The sequence below is a fragment of the Maylandia zebra genome, linkage group LG22 (genome assembly GCF_041146795.1).
Source record: "Maylandia zebra isolate NMK-2024a linkage group LG22, Mzebra_GT3a, whole genome shotgun sequence".
NCBI classification, from domain to species: domain Eukaryota; kingdom Metazoa; phylum Chordata; class Actinopteri; order Cichliformes; family Cichlidae; genus Maylandia; species Maylandia zebra.
In genome coordinates, this window is record NC_135187.1 from 32,242,213 (window position 1) to 32,261,380 (window position 19,168).

Sequence of the window (19,168 nt, forward strand, 5' to 3'; positions counted from 1 at the left end):
TCGTGGCCAAATTCGACCACTTCAAACAAAAGCAACATGTGAAAAGCCGCGGCAGGGAATTAAAAGGAACGGACTTCAGCGTGAACGACCAGTTCCCCAAAGAGATCCTGGAACGACGCAGGGTCCTCTTCCCAATCCGACGCGGCTTTATCCAGAAGGGCTCCCGCGCTGTCATCGCTGTGGACCGGCTGTACGTGGACGGACAGCTCCACCGCGACCCCCAACATACTTCAGTCAGACAGCGCACACAGTCGTTTAGGATACACACACTTAAGCCAAGCCTACTCATATTAGTAAATATGCATACACAAAGGCAGACTCAGGGAGCATCTCACCACACATTTTTTCTCTCTCTCCTTCTCTTTATTTATGAACAAGTGATGTATTCTCTCCACCTGTCTAAGCGACGCACACAGCATACATCCCTAGTTATACACAAACATCTATGGGTACACTGAGGTTCATTACATGGAATATAAATGGAGCTGGCTCCAGAGAAAAGAGGTTAAAAATATTTAACCAACTCAAAAAACTACAGGCAGATGTTGTCCTATTACAAGAGACCCACAGACCTCTTAGAGGTTCGAATGAACTTAAAACACCTGAGTTTCCTAATGTGTTCTCAGCTTGTTATAATTCTAGACAAAGGGGAGTAGCAATTTTAATACATAAAAATATTAATTTCATGGTACTCGATACAGTTATAGATCCAGAGGGCAGATTCTTAATCATTAAAATATCTATACTTGATAAAAAGCTATGTATTGCAAGTGTATATGGTCCAAATGTTGATGATCCCTCATTCTTTCACGTTTTTGTCAGTGCACTCTCTGAACACTTAGATGGCACACTTGTTCTTGGAGGCGACCTCAACCTTGGACTAAATGAAGACATGGATAGGCTCAATACAGCGGGAACTCAGTGTAATTGGCAGTCCACAAATATAATCAAACAGTATATGAGCGACTTTGGTCTTTGCGATGCATGGCGCTCCCTTCACCCCACCAGTAAGGAATATACTTTTTTCTCACATGTCCATCACTCCTACTCTCGTCTGGATTATTTTTTGGTCAGCAGCTCACTGCTGAACGACATTTCAGACACTGAGATTCACCCTATAGCTGTCAGCGATCATGGTCCTGTATCTTTAACACTAATGCACAAGAATAATACTACGCCAAGAAAAAACTGGAGATTTAATATATCACTACTTAAAGATGAAGACTTTATTAAATATTTTAAAAAAGAGTGGACTTCATATTTGGACTATAATGACACTCCCGAAACATCAGCTTCTGTTCTATGGGAAGCAGGGAAAGCTGTGATGAGAGGTAAAATAATTTCTTTCTCCATCCATCCATCCATTCGCTTCCGCTTATCCTTTTTCAGGGTCGCGGGGGGCGCTGGAGCCTATCCCAGCTGTCATAGGGCGAGAGGCGGGGTACACCCTGGACAGGTCGCCAGTCTGTCGCAGGGCCAACATACAGGGACAGACAACCATTCGTACTGACTTTCATTCGCACATTCACACCTAGTGACAATTTGGGTTATCCAATTAACCTATCCCCACTAAGTGCATGTCTTTGGACGGTGGGAGGAAGCCGGAGTACCCGGAGGGAACCCACGCAAACACGGGGAGAACATGCAAACTCCACACAGAAAGACCCCGGCCTGATGTTGGAATTGAACTCAGGACCTTCTTGCTGTGCGGCAACAGTGCTAACCACCGTGCCACCGTGCTGCCTAATTTCTTTCTCATCACATAAAAAGAAAAAAGAAAACAAAAATATTCAGGAATTAGAAAAAAACATCAAATCACTAGAAGAAGCCTACGCGTCCCACCAAGATCAGGAAACATTGAACAAAATACGCAAAACAAAACTAGAATTAAATGAGATAATTGATAAAAAAACAAAATTCTTAGTACAAAGACTACGCCTACAAAATTATGAACATGGTAATAAATCCGGTCAATTTCTAGCAAACCAGCTAAAAATAAATAAAGAAAAAACAACTATATGTGCTGTTCAAGATTCATCTGGGAACACAATATATGAACCGATACAAATAAACATTTTCAGGGATTTCTATAAAACGTTGTATTCACCACAAATAAACCCATCTAAAAAAGAAATTGATCAGTTTTTGGACAACATAACTCTTCCAAAATTATTGGACACTCAAGCAATGGCACTGGATTCACCACTGACACCAGGTGAACTCCAGGAAGCCCTGATAAGTATGCCCAATAATAAGGCTCCAGGTCCAGACGGCTTCCCTGCAGAATTCTACAAAGAATTCTGGTCGATTCTAGCCCCAGTTTTCTACAGAACGTTGTTGGAAATTAAAGAAAAGGGCAGACTTCCATCAAATATGAATTCTGCAAACATTAATCTCCTGCTAAAACCAGGCAAAGACCCTGTATATCCCTCAAGCTATCGTCCAATATCCCTTATAAATGTAGACCTTAAAATAATCTGCAAAGCTCTCTCAAAGAGACTGGAGAAAATAACCCCCCTCTTAATTCATCCTGACCAAACTGGTTTCATAAAAGGTAGGCACTCATCAACAAATACACGTAGATTACTTAATTTGATAGACTACTCATACAGTAAAAACCTAGAAACTACAATATTCTCTTTAGACGCAGAAAAAGCATTTGACAGAGTTAACTGGAAATTTCTATTTGCAACTTTACACAAATTTGGTTTTGGATCCTCTTTCATAAACTGGTTAAAAATATTATATAATTCCCCAACAGCTTGTGTTAGAACAAATGACCAGACATCCTCCAGCTTCTGTCTCTTGAGGGGCACCAGGCAAGGATGCCCACTCTCCCCTTCACTGATTGCAATTTTTATTGAACCACTAGCAGCAGCAATTAGACAGAATTCAGTAATTAAGGGCATAAAATGCAAGAACGTGGAACATAAAATCAGCCTTTATGCGGATGATGTGTTACTCTTTCTCCAAAATTCACAAACCAATATCTCTGGGGTGATTGAATTGATAAACTCTTTTGCAAGAATATCACATTACTCAATTAACTGGTCAAAATCTACAGTCCTACCGATTAATTGCTCCTTCCATAATTCCTCTTCTACACCACTGCAATCGGGAAATATAAAATATTTAGGTATTAATGTTTCTCCCAAGCTTGCAGATCTAACTAAATTAAACCATATCCCACTTTTAAAGAAGGTAGAAGATGATCTGGCTAGATGTAAATGTCTACCCATATCACTCATGGGAAGGGTTGTCGCTATAAAAATGATGGTCTTACCAAAAATAAATTATTTATTCTCAATGATCCCAACTAAACCGCCACAAGATTGGTTCAGATCTCTAGATTCATGTATGTCCAAATTCCTTTGGAAAAATAAACCCCCACGTATAAGCTTAAAAACACTACAAAAGACCAAGGATAAAGGAGGATTAGAACTACCTAACTTTCAGCATTACTTCTTAGCCAGCAGGCTTCAGTTTATCTCAGGATGGCTAAAACATACCCTCTTAGATGAACCTTGGCTAGATGTAGAACAAGCACTTTGCAATAATCTAGAGATCTCAGACCTACCATTGATCAGCTCAAACATCCAACGACATGAATGCTTTAAAAGCATCAACATCAGCTCTTCTCTGACAGCATGGTGGGAGTTTCTAAAATTGACGGCATCTTCATTAATCCCATGCAAACGTACACCTATCTGGAACAACCCTGACATATTACAAAACAATAATATGATAAACTTTTCAGATTGGAGTGGTAAAGGAATCAAATATTTAGAACATATACTAGAAGGAACAGAATTTATTTCATTTGACGGACTAGTTACACAATATGGGATCAACAAGAAAAGATTTTTAGAATATCAACAAATTAAATCCATAGTAAAAAAGAAATTTAAACCGGGTCAAGTTGAACTACAAACACCACCAAGTGTGGTTCAATTTCTTACTCTTAAAACCCCCAAATTTCTATCCAAAATATACAGAATGCTTTCTAAAACAGATGAATCAATATCACTTCCTATTGCAAAATGGGAAGCGGATTTATCAGTTAACTTAGACCTAAACTTCTGGTCTCAGATTTGCTTAAAAACCTTTCATCTAATTAGAAATCCCAGACTTCAATTAATTCAATACAAAATATTACATAGAGTGCACTATACAGGTCATCGGATGTTCAAGATGGGCTTTACGTCTACCAACAACTGCTCACACTGCCAAACAAATTCACCGGACAATTACATCCACACTCTTTGGTTCTGTCCACCAGTTCAGAAGTTTTGGCGCGAGATATGTGAAGACTTATCGAAGTGTCTGAAATGTAACATTCCAACTTCCCCCTTAGTGTGTTTGTTGGGCAGCTTAGATAATGTCACTTCAGAAAAGAATATCGCCCATATGGTTTTCACTGCCCTATGCATAGCCAAGAAAACAGTCCTCATGAACTGGAAAAATAAAAATAATCTTAATTCTAACCAATATAGAAATTATCTATTAGATTACATTAGTCTTGATACAGCCTCTGCCACCACATCAGATCAATTGCTCTGGGCTCCTTTGATCAGCTCCATCACCTAGTGGGGGTGGGGGGTCATAGTTTGGTCGCGCCTTCACTGTTGTGATTGGTGTGGGGGCAGGGACGGGCTTAGGGCGTCGGGGGGTTCCCCGGAGGCATCTTCCTTGGGGGGCTCAACCCGGGGTAGCAGTCATGTCCGGTTAGGGGCTCTGTTGGCTCTCAGGTGACCGTTTCCTCGCGGCTGCGTGCAGCGGGGCTAGGGGAGGGTCTGTGCTGACGGACGTGGGTTACTGACCTGGTAGCCTGGCTGCCCCTGGGTGGGTCCGGGATGGGCGTGAGGTTCTGGGGGCGCTCCGTCTCTGGGCTGGGGCCCGGGCCGGGCCTCGGGGGCTTGGGTCCTGGTTGGTGTGTTGCCGGGGTTGTGGGCGGGTGGGTGCATGGGGGCCCAGCCCTGGAGCAGGGTGCCGCCGGTGCATCGAGCCACCTGGGGGGCTCTTCAACTGGTGGGGGAGATTGTCACATCTTGCAGGAACTTTCCTCTCTTCAGGAACTCTCTCTGCAGGAGGGGGAGATACAGGAGAGGTGGAGGAAGATCTCAGCCTGGGCGTTTATTGTCTTATGTAGTCTGGAAGATGAGTGGATGGTGGGGTGGGTGCAGTTTTCTCTGTGGTGGGGTTGGGTGGACTGTCCCGGGCTCTGTGGGGCCTGGGCCCCCTTTCCCTGGCGGGTCGCGGAGTAAGGGGGTGCCTACTGGGGTCAGTGGGGCAGCTGGCCCCAGGGAGGGGTCACTTGCCCCTCCCTTCCTTTCCTCCCCATCTCCAGCTGCCTCCCCCTTCCCGCTCCACCACAACCACCCACACATGCAGGACCTTGGAGTAGGGGTATGTCACCAGGGTGCAGAGGAGGCTACCCCCCCCCCCTCTGTCCCCTTCTGGCTGCCTCTGCCTCAATTTTATCCCACAACTTAGACATTCACATTACTCACACTCTCATTACACATACATATATAGGATCTTGGGGGTGGGCACGATACATGGAATCCAAATTACCATCAGGGTGTACACCTCACCCCTGGCGTCGTTGCCCACCTCTCAATTTTAAATACACGTAGACATTGAGGGCTAGCAGGAGGGACCATGCGCTTACCTGCTGCTCTCTGGCAGGTAGCTCCATGCCCTCCTGGGTTTTAAATGCACCTTAGAACACACATGCATCAACACTACAATGAGCGGGTGGAGGGAGGTTTGGAGTCTTCTCTCACCCCCATTCTCTGCGGCCTGCTGGAGCGGGGGGGCTAGGAGGAGGAGTTGGCCGTCCGACTGCGGTTCAAGGTTCAAGGTTCTTTATTTGTCACATGCATAGTTATACAAGTATAACACACAGTGAAATGTAGCCTGACACGCTCCTCGACATGTGCAAAAATTGGGGGGGGGGGGGGGGGGGGGGTGTAGAGGAAGAACATTATATATATATATATACATACATATAGTATATACACTGGGTGAATGTGCAGTAGTAGCAGCAAGCAGGTGAATTCTGTACATTAATATGAATAGACATCTGACTATTTTACAGGATAGACAATATAAACATATTTAAAATTAAAGGAATTGAAATGTACATTGTGCCTTGGTTTAGAGTGTCTGGAAGAGAGTCCTGTCTCAGTCAATTATAGATGATGTGAGAGGGCGGGTGTGTGTGTTTAGGGCACGGATGGCTTGGGGATAGAAGCTCCTCTTGAGTCTCTCTGTCCTTGCCCGGAAGATGCGGAACCTTCTACCAGATTGCAGAAGTTGGAACAGTTTGTTGCCTGGATGGGACGAGTCCTTCAGTATCTGCGCTGCTCTAGTCCGGCATCTCCTGGTGTAGGTGTCCTGAAGCGGGGGGAGAGCAATCCTGCAGCAGCGTTCTGCTGTACGGATCACTCTCTGGAGAGCTTTATGGTCCTTCACACAGCTGTTCCCGAACCACGATGTCATGTTCTGTGTGAGGATGCTCTCCACAGCGCCTGTACAGAAAATCCTGAGGATCTTTGGAGAGACCCTGAACTTCCTCAGTTGTCGTAGGTGATACAGGCGCTGCCTAGCCTTTTTGGTCTGGACCTGAATGTGGGCAGCCCATGTCAGGTCTGAGGAGATGTGGACACCAAGATACTTGAAGGACTGCACCCTCTCCACTGGAGCTCCATTGATGATAATGGGCTTGTAGTCTCTGTGCTGACCCCTTCTGAAGTCCACCACCAGCTCCTTGGTCTTGCTGACGTTCAGCTGGAGGTGGTTGTCCTGGCACCACGATGCCAGATTCTTCACTTCATCCATGTAGGCCGCCTCATCGTTGTTGGAGATGGCACCCAACACCACTGTGTCGTCAGCAAACTTCACAATGGTGTTGGAGCCATGGGTGGCCACACAGTCTGAAGTGTAGAGGGAGTAGAGCAGTGGCGAGAGGACACATCCCTGAGGTGCTCCTGTGTTGATGGTGATGCTGTTGGAGAAGCACCTGCCCACCCTCACCACCTGAGTTCTGCCAGTGAGGAAGTCCAACACAGACGGCTGTTAAGTCCCAGATCCCTCAGCTTTGTGAACAGTCTGCAGGGCACTATTGTGTTAAACGCTGAACTGTAATCAACAAACAGCATTCGCACATAGTTACCCTGTTTCTTGTCCACGTGGCTGAGAGTGGTGTGTAGGACGTGGGCGATGGCATCCTCTGTGGATCTGTTGGATCTGTTGGCGAACTGCAGCGGATCTGTGGTGTCTGGGATGGAGGAGGAGATGATGTTCTTCAGCAGCCTCTCAAACACCTTCATTACTACCGAGGTCAGTGCAACTGGTCTGGAGTGTGGGGCCTCCCTGCTGCTGCGGAGTCGGGCGGTCTGCCTCCCCCCACCGCAGGGAAAAGGGTAACACCACCTGGGTCTGGGTGCAATTCCCCCCTCCAGGGGCAAGGGTACCTAGACCCGGTTCGTAGAGTACGCTTGGGGAGTGTGATCGTGTGTACAGCGTCTCTTTATGTCTGTCTCCACGTTGGTTGAGTGTAGAGTAAGTGCATATGAGAGCATGAGGGTGGGAATGGATGTTTGTATATGTGTGTGCCTGTATGTCTGTGTCTATATGTCAGGTTGGGTGTCAGACACCACTTCTCTGGGGACATCTCAGGCCCTCCAAGGTTTGGAGGCCTATCTCCCCCTACTACCACTTCCCCTGCCAGTGGCGGACTCCCTCAGACATCGGTGCGTTGGTGGTTCTTTGTGTCCGGGGATGGGCATCCAGGTACACACCGGCTCACTCCTTGGCGGCCGCTTATCGGGGCCTGGAGCCTGGGGCTCGCTCAGGCCACTTCGGAGGTGGGGTACCCCCGGCCTCTTGGCCTGGGGCTCGGTCACTCAGGCACGGCTGGCTGCCGGCGGAGCTCACAGGCGCGTCACTGCAACTCCCCCTGGCTTCTGCTCCGCGGCTGCTGAGTGACCCCTCATCTGGGGCTCTCCTCAGCTCTTTCTGGGACAGTGGCGCGGCTGCCCCTCTGTTGGTCTTCCTTGGTCTCTTGTGTTCTGGGGGCCTCTGGATGTCTGGAGTTTTGATCTCCTCCATACCTGCTTCATGCCCTGGAGGACGGGGCTGTGGCCCCCCCACACCCTCTAGCAGATCATTACATGAAGGAACCTTTTAAAAAAACAAGCGCGTCCATGCTCACAGGTGTACACACGGGTGATCACACCCACAAACTACACCCTTTTTGGCTCCTACCTCAAAGCACACTGTGTTCTGTTGATCTTATGTGCTGCACAATAATGTTTAATATTTAGTATATACTGTCATATTCCCATATATCATTGTGATGTTGTTTATCCTATTACTCTTGTTCTGTTCTGCTTGTTTTCTTTTTTCTTTCTCAGCAGGTGATCCAGGTGATTGATATATGCATTTTTTTTCTTTTTCTTTTTTTTTTGCCCATTCTGTTGGTTTTTGTCTTTTGCCCTTCTCACCCATCCCTCTTCTCAGCTGTTTCTCTTTCCCTCTTTCTTTCTCCCCTTCTTTCCCCCAGTCAAGTCTGTCCCGTATTCAGTAAGTGAAAATAAAATAAACAATAAAAGGTGAATAAAATGGACCATTACGGCAAGGCTGGGATGGTCAATTTGGTAAAGTAAATCCGTTGGGCATCTTTCTTTGCCTTTAGACAACAATTCTGATGGCAAAAGAGCCAAACGGTACAGGCAAAAAAAATAAAATAAATAAATAAATATGTGAGTCTGAGTCTTCTATCAAAAGTTACAGCTAACTTCATGAAGTTGTACAAAAAGGCTTTATTTCGTCAAGACAGTGCGTTTCTGACTATTACATGCATTTGAATGAGGAACTCGCCCGAAACAAAGTATAGGTTTTCATTATGTGAATAACTTGAAAATCTTAGCTCAAACAGCTGCAAAACCCATTTGCCCAGCACGAGGATATTGGATTCTATAAGATAAAGCCATAAATATGTGTGTCTGAGTCGTCTATCAAAAGTTACAGCTAACTTCATGCAGTTGTAAAAAAAGGCTTTATTTCGTCAATAAATATTTATATGAAGTTATCGATATCATGCACATTTCACCAGGGCCAGTGGTGTTGGCTAAGGCCTTTTACATTACAGCAGGGTGTGTGGTGCTGACCAATACTATCCATATTTCACCAGGGATAGTATTGTTAGATGAGGCCATCCACATTACAACAGGGCCTGTGCTACTGGCTGAGGACATTTACATTTCACGAGGGCCTGTGGTGATGGCTGAGGCCAACTACATTACACCAGGGCCTGTGCTACTGGCTGAGAACATTTACATTTCACTAGGGCCTGTGGTCATGGCTGAGGCCAAATACATTTCACCAGGGCCTGTGTTGGTGGCTGATCCCATCCACAATATACAAAGGCCTGTGGTACTGGCTGATGCCATCCACATTACACCAGGGCCAGTACTTCGTCTGAGGCCATATTCAACACACCACGGCCTGCGTTGCTGGCAGAGGCCATCCACATTGCACCAGGGCCAATGCTCCCTGTGAGGCCATATTCACCATACCAGGGCCTGTGCTGCTGGCTGATACCATCCACATTTCACCAGGGCATGTGGTGCTGTCCGAAACCATCCACAATACACAAGGGCCTGTGATACTGGCTGATACCATCAACATTACACCAATGCCAGTGTTGTTGGCTGAGGCCATCCACATTACATCACTGCCAGTGCTTCCTGTGAGGCCATCATTATCAAAGCATGTCCGGTGGTGCTGGCTGAGGCCATCCACATTACACGAGGGCCTTTGCTACTCGTTGATACAATCCACATTTCACCAGTGCTTGTGTTGCTGGCTGATGACATCCACAAAATACAAGGGCCTGTGATGCCGGCTGATGCCATACACATTACACCAGGGCCAATGGTGTTGGCTGGGGACATTCACATTACACCAGGGCCTGTGTTGCCGGCCAATACCATCCACATTACACCAGGGACAGTGCTACTTGTTGATGCCAACCACATTACACCCGGGCCTGTGGTGCTGTCCGAAACCATCCACATTTCACCAGTGCTTGTGTTGGTGGCTGATGACATCCACAAAATACAAGCGCCTGTGATACCGGCTGATGCCATTCACATTACACCAGGGCCAGTGGTGTTGGCTGAGGACATTCACATTACACCAGGGCCTGTGCTGCTGGCCAATACCATCCACATTACACAAGGGACAGTGCTTCCTGTGAGGCCATCATCACCACAGCAGGGCCGGTGGTGCTGAATGAGGCCTTCCACATTTCACCAGGGCCAGTGGTGTTGGCTAAGGCCATTCACATTACAACAGGGCCTGTGCTACTGGCTGAGGACATTTACATTTCACCAGGGCCTGTGCTTCTCGTTGGTGCCATCCACATTAAACCACGGCATGTGGTGCTGTCCGAAACCATCCACAATACACAAGGGCCTGTGATACTGGCTGATGCCATTCACATTACACCAAGGCCAGTGTTGTTGGCTGAGGACATTCATATTACACCTGGGCCTGTGGTGCTGGCCAATACCATCCACATTTCACCAGTGCCAGTGTTGTTAGCTGAGGCCATCCACATTACATCACTGCAGGTGCTTCCTGTGAGGCCATCATCATCACAGCAGGGCCGGTGGTGCTGAATGAGGCCTTCCACATTTCACCAGGGCTTGTGTTGTTGGCTGATGACATCCACAATACACAAGGGTCTGTGCTTACTGGCTAAGGCCATTCACATTACACCAGGGCCAGTGTTGTTGGCTGAGGACATTCGTATTACACCTGGGCCTGTGGTGCTGGCCAATACCATCCATATTACACCAGGGCCACTGTTGTTGGCTTAGGCCATACACTTTACACCAGGGCCTGTGTTGCTGCCTGATGCGTTCCACAATACTCAAGGGCCTGTGCTACTGGCTGAGGACATTCACATTACACCATTGCCTTTTGTGCTGGCCAATATCATCCACATTACACCAGGGCCACTGTTGTTGGCTGAGGCCATACACATTACACCAGGGACAGTGCTTGCTGTGAGGCCATCTTCATTACACCAGCAAGTTTGCTTTTGGCTCAGGCCATCCACATTACATCAGGGCCTGTGATGCCGGCTTCTACCATCCACATTACACCAGGGAGAGTGCTTCCTTTGAGGCCATCATCACCCCACCAGGGCCTCTGCTGCTCGTTGATGCCATCCACATTACACCAGGGCCTGTGGTGCTCCGATATCATGCACATTTCACCAGGGCCAGTGGTGTTGGCTAAGGCCATTCACATTACAACAGGGCCTGTGCTACTGGCTTAGGACATTTACATTTCACCAGGGCCTGTTGTGATGGCTGAGGCCAACTACATTTCACCAGGGCCTGTGCTTCCTGTGAGGCCATCTTCACCACACCACTCTGCTGCTCGTTGATGCCATCCACATTACACCTGGGCCTGTGGTGTTGGATAAGGCCATTCACATTACACCAGGGCCAGTGCTCCCTGTGAGGCCATTATCACCACACCAGGGCCAGTGCTACTGGCTGATACCATCCACATTTCACCAGGGCATGTGGTGCTGTCCGAAACCATCCACAATACACCACTGCCAGTGCTTCCTGTGAGGCCATCATCATCACAGAAAGGCCGGTGGTGTTGGCTGAGGACATTCACATTACACCAGTGCCTGTGGTGCTGGCCAATACCATCCACATTTCACCATGGCCAGTGCAGCATGAGTATGAGCATTTGTTTTCTTTTTGCCGATGCCGGTAATGCCGCCCCTCACCACGATGCCGCCCCGGGCAACCGCCCGTGTCGCCCGTATCTAAAACCGCTACTGCTTGGAGGTACAAGAAAAAATCAATTTACACCCGTATATGAATATGGTTCCATTAACACTCATGCTGTACAGAACCTGTGATGTCCAGACGGTATTCCTCTGGTGTTCTGCTGTGAAAAAGTTTGGATGTATGGATTAACATAGTTGCCAAGGTTTCAATCTTCTCTTATTTTTAGGGTGTGATCAGGACAATCCCTGAGAAGATGGGTCTGCAGGGGATTGCAAGTAGCCAGGGTCAGGAGAGGGTGTAAGTGGGAAGCCCACTGCTGCTACTTGGCCCTGGTTTGCCCTCATGGACGAGGTAATAGGACAGAGGCCTTTCATTAGGCCTCTTGTCCTACTTTCCACTCTCCCTGAGGACACTCCAGGGCCAATTTCAGTGGGTGACCAAAACTTAGCGGGATCTGACACTGATGAGGAAGACAGTCAGCCACCGACAACAGGAAGGAAGAGGAAACGGGATCGGGATGACGAGCTGCTCAACCTCATCAGAGAGGACATGCAGTAACAAAGGGAGGCCGAGGAGAGAAGGGCGCAGGAGAGCAGAGAGCGAATGGATAGACTTTTTTCGATTCTGGAACGTTTGATCCCATAATGACTGCTGATCCTATAATGACTGCTGCGCCCCTCTAATTTTCTTTGACATTGTCTTTCTGTGTATAATTTTCCAGGCACCAGACACCTTTTATTTCCTGAATTGCAGATGCTTTCCTTTTAATTATTTTGTTGCATTGTGCTATTTGTGTTGGAAGTTAAAAGTCTTATGTGCGCAATAAATGGAATCAAACAGTAATTGTCACTGAACCCATTTTATCAACATGTATTGACATGATACTAAGTTTAAAAATGGATATTCAGTCAAAAACAGAGTACATATCAAGAACAACAACAAAAAAGAATCATCAGCATCAGCAGTATTTGAAGACTACAATATTTGCAGCTATTTACATGTGTTCACACAAGATTAACCTGAGTGACCTGTTCCTGGACCGTTTCTTTCACAACTCCAACAAATTACAGGTGGTGTCTGGCAGTGTTGCTGGATCTGCTGAAGACAGATCACACATAGATGGAGTGCTGCAACTGTGACCTACGGTTACTCTTTTGTGGTCAGCGAGTGGAGAAACACAGGGTGGTCTGCAAAGAGAGCTTTAGGATGCTTCCTCCCACTGTCCACTGCATTGTCCATCTACAGGTTTGCAGGGCTGACTCAATTGACGGCTGCTGCACCACTAAGATGTCAAGCAGGAGATGGTGGATGCCATATTACTACTAGTATAATACTTGTAACTCTGTAGCAGACAATAGTTTGACAAAGTGCAATATGCCACCAGAAAACGGACTCCTAGACAAATTTTCACTTGCCTGTTAACAGTAGTCGTGGACTAGTGGTACCTCCTCCAAGACTGACACCTCAGATGACAGTTGGTCCCGCCAAGGAGCACCACTAACTGCCTCCAAACCAGCCTCCCCCTCCTCATCCTCCGCTCATCCACTGGGGCCACGATGTCACCAGCACTGAAGCAGATGTTGTGGAGGATGGCATATACTGTTACAACCTGTAGTGGTTACAACACAAACACGTGTGTGTGTGTGTGTGTGTGTGTGTGTGTGTGTGTGTGTGTGTGTGTGTGTGTGTGTGTGTGTGTGTGTGTGTGTGTATACATACACACACACACACACACACACATTTGCGCACAAATATTATATATTGAAATATTCACATGGCATTAGATGGTCACTTACGTGGGGTACAAAGGTGTGGTGCACTCCAGTACTTGCAGGAAAATGGCCCTCAACCTCGTTTTCATCATTCCAAAAGCACGCTCTATAATGGAGCATGCCCTGGAATGGTGGCTGTTGAAGCGCTGGGCTCCCACACCTTGGACTGGCTTCTTGTAGGGAGGGATGAGGGGGAGTGGACGTTGGAGGCATGGGTACCCTCCATCTGCGAGGATGAAATGCCCTGGAGGAGGGTAGACTGACTGTCTGTACAGTGGGCTGTGGCAGTTCAGGAGATTTAGCAACACTGCCAGGGACTCCCTGCTTACCCGAAAATCAGGCCCCGTATCCTCCTGGTTGAAAAAACGGTCTGCTTGAAGAAAAGGTGGAGAACAACATAAACAGTTATAGTGGAAGGGTATGGTTTCATTTATATTACGGGATACAAGCATTATTCTGATCATTATGCTCATGTAAAATATACTAATGCGTGTGACAATACTTATACTTTCATACATATACAGTTCATCTGTGTAACTAAGCTTGTTTCTGTACTCTAAAGTACCCTGTTTTCAGCTTTGTGACATTTTTCTGCCATTCGAGGCACACAAATGAGTTACAGGATCCAATGACTGATCGGATATGCATACCGCATGTTCTCATATTAACTTCAGGGACATTTACTTTATATATTTCTTTATGATATGGTGAATGTGTGCGAATGACTGGCTGTCATTCAGTTATTGACATTATCCATTGAACTTCATAAGTGATATCTCGGAAAACGTTAGAGCACTTATGCAAATATGTGATGTCTTGATAAATCGAGCAGATATTTGAAGTTTACACAGCACCATTCTCGCATGAAAATATCTTAAAAGTTTATTTTGTGACCCAGAAAGGTAATATTTCAAACTCCGCCACTCTGTGTTCCTCCGCCACGGCCTCATTTGAGTTTTGGACGAAATGGATTCTGGGATATTGCATTTCGTCATTTCGAGCTGATTGGAGACCAAAACAGCCAATCAGATTTTTTTTTGCATCCAAGTCTGTGATTGGCTGGTTTTGTGGCACAAATATAACGGTGTACAGAAAGAGTTGAGCGCGCACGGGCAGAAATGTTGAGAGCGCGAGCAACACATTGCAAACAAGCGCAAGCGCAAAAACTGAGAGGGGCTGCTATTGTGTGTGTATATGGATAATAGCAAACACTGAAATACATTTTTTGCACGCATTTTTTGCACGCAGCAATGAATTTTGTTCACTTAAATTTAGCTTTTCTTTTCTCAAAATAAATTTCTCCTCAAAATGCCCACACAATGCAAATGTTTTCTACGTGCGCTCAGAATAGTGGCACAAAAATAACGCCATAGTTTTGTAGCTCCTCTTGGATTAAACAGTGCACAGGACACGGAGCAACATTTCCCGGTCCATCTTTCCGTTTTCGCACGTGGCGTTAGTGATCAGCAACAATGAGTCCCAACATATAAACGGCTGTGGACAACTTGCCTTCGTTCGAGTCTCATTGTTCCTTTTGAATAAAGTTTCGATGGGGAAAAAAAAGGGGGCTGTCCACAGCTGCTCACGTCCTGACTACCTGTCCGTCTAAGAACACTAGCTATGTGACGTAGGTAGGTAGTGTCCTTATGAGCATCCTTCCACTGAATTCGGACACAGCACTAGTTAAGTAGAGAGGCTGCTGACGAAGGCTTTCAGCTACAGCTGGTGATGGCTGATGAGCAGCAGGTGTGACTGGCTGCAGCACAGGAACTCTCCTGAACTCGCCTGATGACGCTTGTAAGCCGACCTTCTGGATACAGACACACGTCCAAACACCTCTTTATTTTCAAGAACAATTTTTTGTCCAAAACATTTTCTTTTTAAAATCAAAACTTGATATATTTTACGAATTTCTCTAAATGTATTTACAGTTACAATAAATATGCAAATATTTACAATATATTTTAAAATGAACTGGAAATAGTTTGATCGTTGCACCCCCCGTGCAGGTATGAATTCATAGCGGCAATAGAATGTTGGGCCAAAAACTTTCCCAGTAGAACATTTCCAAATGATCCAATTTGTTCTCTGTCAACAGGCAATTACAAAGTCACAAGGTGACTGCAGTTAGCCCCTGTGAGATGTAGGTAGGTTGCCCTGGATCTGATGCCAGTAGTTATGATTCTTTTTTAATACCAGGGAACCACTTGCCTCATCCAGCTCTAAGAAAAAGCCCTTGATTTCTGCTGCCTGCAAGATAATTTTATTTCTGGCTGACCATGCATTTCACCTCAATGATGCTCAAGTAGGCCACTGTTGGATAAAAACAGTCCTCTCTCCTTGATAACTGCACCAGTAAGTACACAGCAAATTCAAAAGTGTTAAATGTTTTGGTGTTAATAGTCTTCTTGCAAAAGTAGAGTTAATTTTACTCTAAGCAGAGTCACATTCTTTTAATGTAACTCTGAGGTGTAAAATGATAGTAGTTAAAATCGAGTGTTAAAAATGAGTGTTTCTCTGTCAAATCTGGAGGTGTTACAATGGAAACATTAACTCTTGACCTCTTAACTCTGAACTCCTAGAGGGGCTATGACACCAATAGAGTAAATTCACAGACTCCGCCCCCAGCACGGCTCCAATCGAAGTGAAGTGAAGCCCTTTCAGAACATTTTGCTCTACATATTTGAGTTGTTTGCCATGCTTGGTAAATCATTCTTTCAAAGATTGTTTCAATTATTATTATGAGCTTTTACTTCTGTGGCTCTTTGGAGTTGAGACAAAGCTGTGTGAAAGGCATTAGCCATGTTGCTCGGTGATAGCATAACATTCTGTTTTAGCTAGTTGAAAGGTATTGTTTGCGGGCAAATACCACAGCCTTGAAAAAAAGCTTGCATGTGAATTTTCAGTCAAACTTTTGGTCAAATACACCTAAAACAATGTCTAGAATGTGAAATGTTGGTATAATGGTGCTACTTGAAGCCTGAAAACGATCGCTCATAAAAAAAAAACAAACAAACGAGCAAACAGCAGTAGCTGACGTCCTGACTGGATTCTATGGTAGCATTTAGATCCCTCCAGAGTTTTGTGCACACGGTTTAGGTAAAAATGAAAAAGGTTGAGGTTTTACATTTAGTTCAGTATTACCTGTTGCCTGTGTCTTTGTCTTTTGGGAAAATACTTTACACAAGTAATGGCTCAAAGAGGATTCCTTTTTTTTTTACTGTGCTGCAATTGTTTACTGGATTATTTGTGCCATTAATTAGTGTCAACTAATTTTTATTCAATCTCCACACAGGATATGCTTGTGAAGATGGAATATGGGGGAGAGCAGAAGTGCGTTGAAGTTCCACAAAGGGATGAATGAAGGACATGCATATTGTATTGAAGAAATAAGTGATGAGAATGCTATTATTTGCATTTACCATGTCAGACCTTTTGATAAACAAAATTCTAATGAAAGTGAGAACATGTATACTGTTACATCTTTCAGAAAATGTTTTGAAATTGTGGTGCACAGTTCAGAATAAATGTTTTTCAAAAACCATTGCATCTTTTTAGTAAATGTTTATTTCCAAAAGAAATTTCTAGAAGTTCAGAACAGTAAAATTCCCGCTTTTTAGAATGAATTAGAAGATAACTCTTACGTAGTTAAACTAAAATACTCTTTGAGAGTTAATATATAAACTCTTAACACCAAGTGTTAAATTATCAACTCCAGACAGATTTGGTGTTTAACACTAAATCAGAGTTAACGTACTAACTCTCCAAAAAGAGTTAAATTAACACTCTCTGGTGTGGACCCATATAGACACTTTAATAGTGTTGAAATCAAATCCGACAGTGTTAATTTGGACATGCTGGATTTGCTGTGTAGACACTAGGTGGTAGGTTGAAACAGAAGGGAAACCCTTCTAACAGGAAGAGCAGTGGAGGAGCAGGGGAAGTAGTAAATATAAACTCAGGTTGTCAAAACTATAATTTATTTACAAAGAAAGCACTAAAATACTCTGGCCAGGGAGAACATAAGTTAAAAACATTAAAACAATACACCTAAAATCCAATGGCCTTAGCCACGAAGATAAAGTCCAATAAAAGTCCAAACAGCGCAGAAACCAGCAGCACCATCACCGTCCTGTCTGCCTCTTCGTTCTGGTGCCGACTAAAAAGAAGAGAGGGGCAGCGGCAGTCACCATTCTTTGATTCCACCGGAGATTCGTCTTACCCCGGATGGGCAGAGCTCCTAACTCTGCCCGCCACTTTGCTGTGCTTCACACGCGTAGCCATGGTCTCGCCGTCCCAGGGACATAAGGTGCCAGCCTGCTGCCTCTCAATCCCCTGCCATGGGCCTCTCTCGGTGAGGAGATACCTCCCCTCAGCACCAACACAGACCTCTCTGCTCATCCCCAATCACTCTCTCCCGTGCGCAGTCGTCCGCGATCTCCGGTCCCATTCTCCTTTGCCGCACGCCTCTGTTGCCAACCCCGGTTACTACGCCATGTCTCTCCTCCTGTCCCTCGCTCTCTCTGCCTCTTATTGAATAACTGTGGCGAACCCTGATTGGTCCCAGGTGTGTCAAGTTAATGATCAGGAGGGGCGGTGCAATGGGCATCCCCCCCGGAACAAATCACATATCAAACACAAACAAGCATGCAATAACCCCTCAAAAATAAAACACTACACGCTAATAAAAGATCAAAAAATAAAACACAGCACTACATGCAAGGAAATAAAAAACACCAAGTTAAACTTGTTCATTCCACCCTGTGACACAGTCAATGTACAACAGCTTGGCCTTTGACTCATGAAGGATCCCCCAGTCACTTGCCTTTGGGGATGAAAATATCTCTTAGCCATAATTTCATAGAAGCACAGACCCCTTTTATACTAACTTACTTTCAATCCTGTCAGGTTGGCCAAGTAGAGTCCTAAACAAGGAAGGAGGACATGAGCTCTGCTTGACTGCACCCAAGAACAAACCAGAGTTGCTGGCTGTGATTCTTTTTAGTGCTGACCTTTTATAAAAACACAAATTAAGAGGCATAGTTCATTAAATTTCTTACTTAGCACCTAACAGAATTAATATCAAGGCACATTCTTACCACAATGCATTCTTTATTTCCCCATCTGTTGCTTCCTCAATCTGTTTCTTCTCTTCCTCAGTGATAGCCAGTGATGCCAGTACACCTTCTGCTTGTGCAAAAGCCAGGTCAGCAGTCCATCAAATATCTTGGCTGGCAGTCTAGATTTAAAGCAAAAGGAAAAATAAATACAATGTGACTCAGCAAAAGTTTTAACGTGACCAAGCAATTTTTTCTACATAGAGTAGACAAAGTACAGTACGAGTATACAAAATACATATAAAAATGTGGGGATAGAGGAGACAGTCTGATGTCTGTAGTTTACAAGAGTTTACATACATGTATAATTTATACCACGTGTTAAAGTAAATTTCAGATGACCCGAGGGCCTTCTGGACCCCATCCCAGTAAAATCCTCAAGTTTTGATAGACATGCCAGTGCTCAGTCTTTTGATTCCAGCTGATCTAAATAAGTTTCAAGTTAAGATAC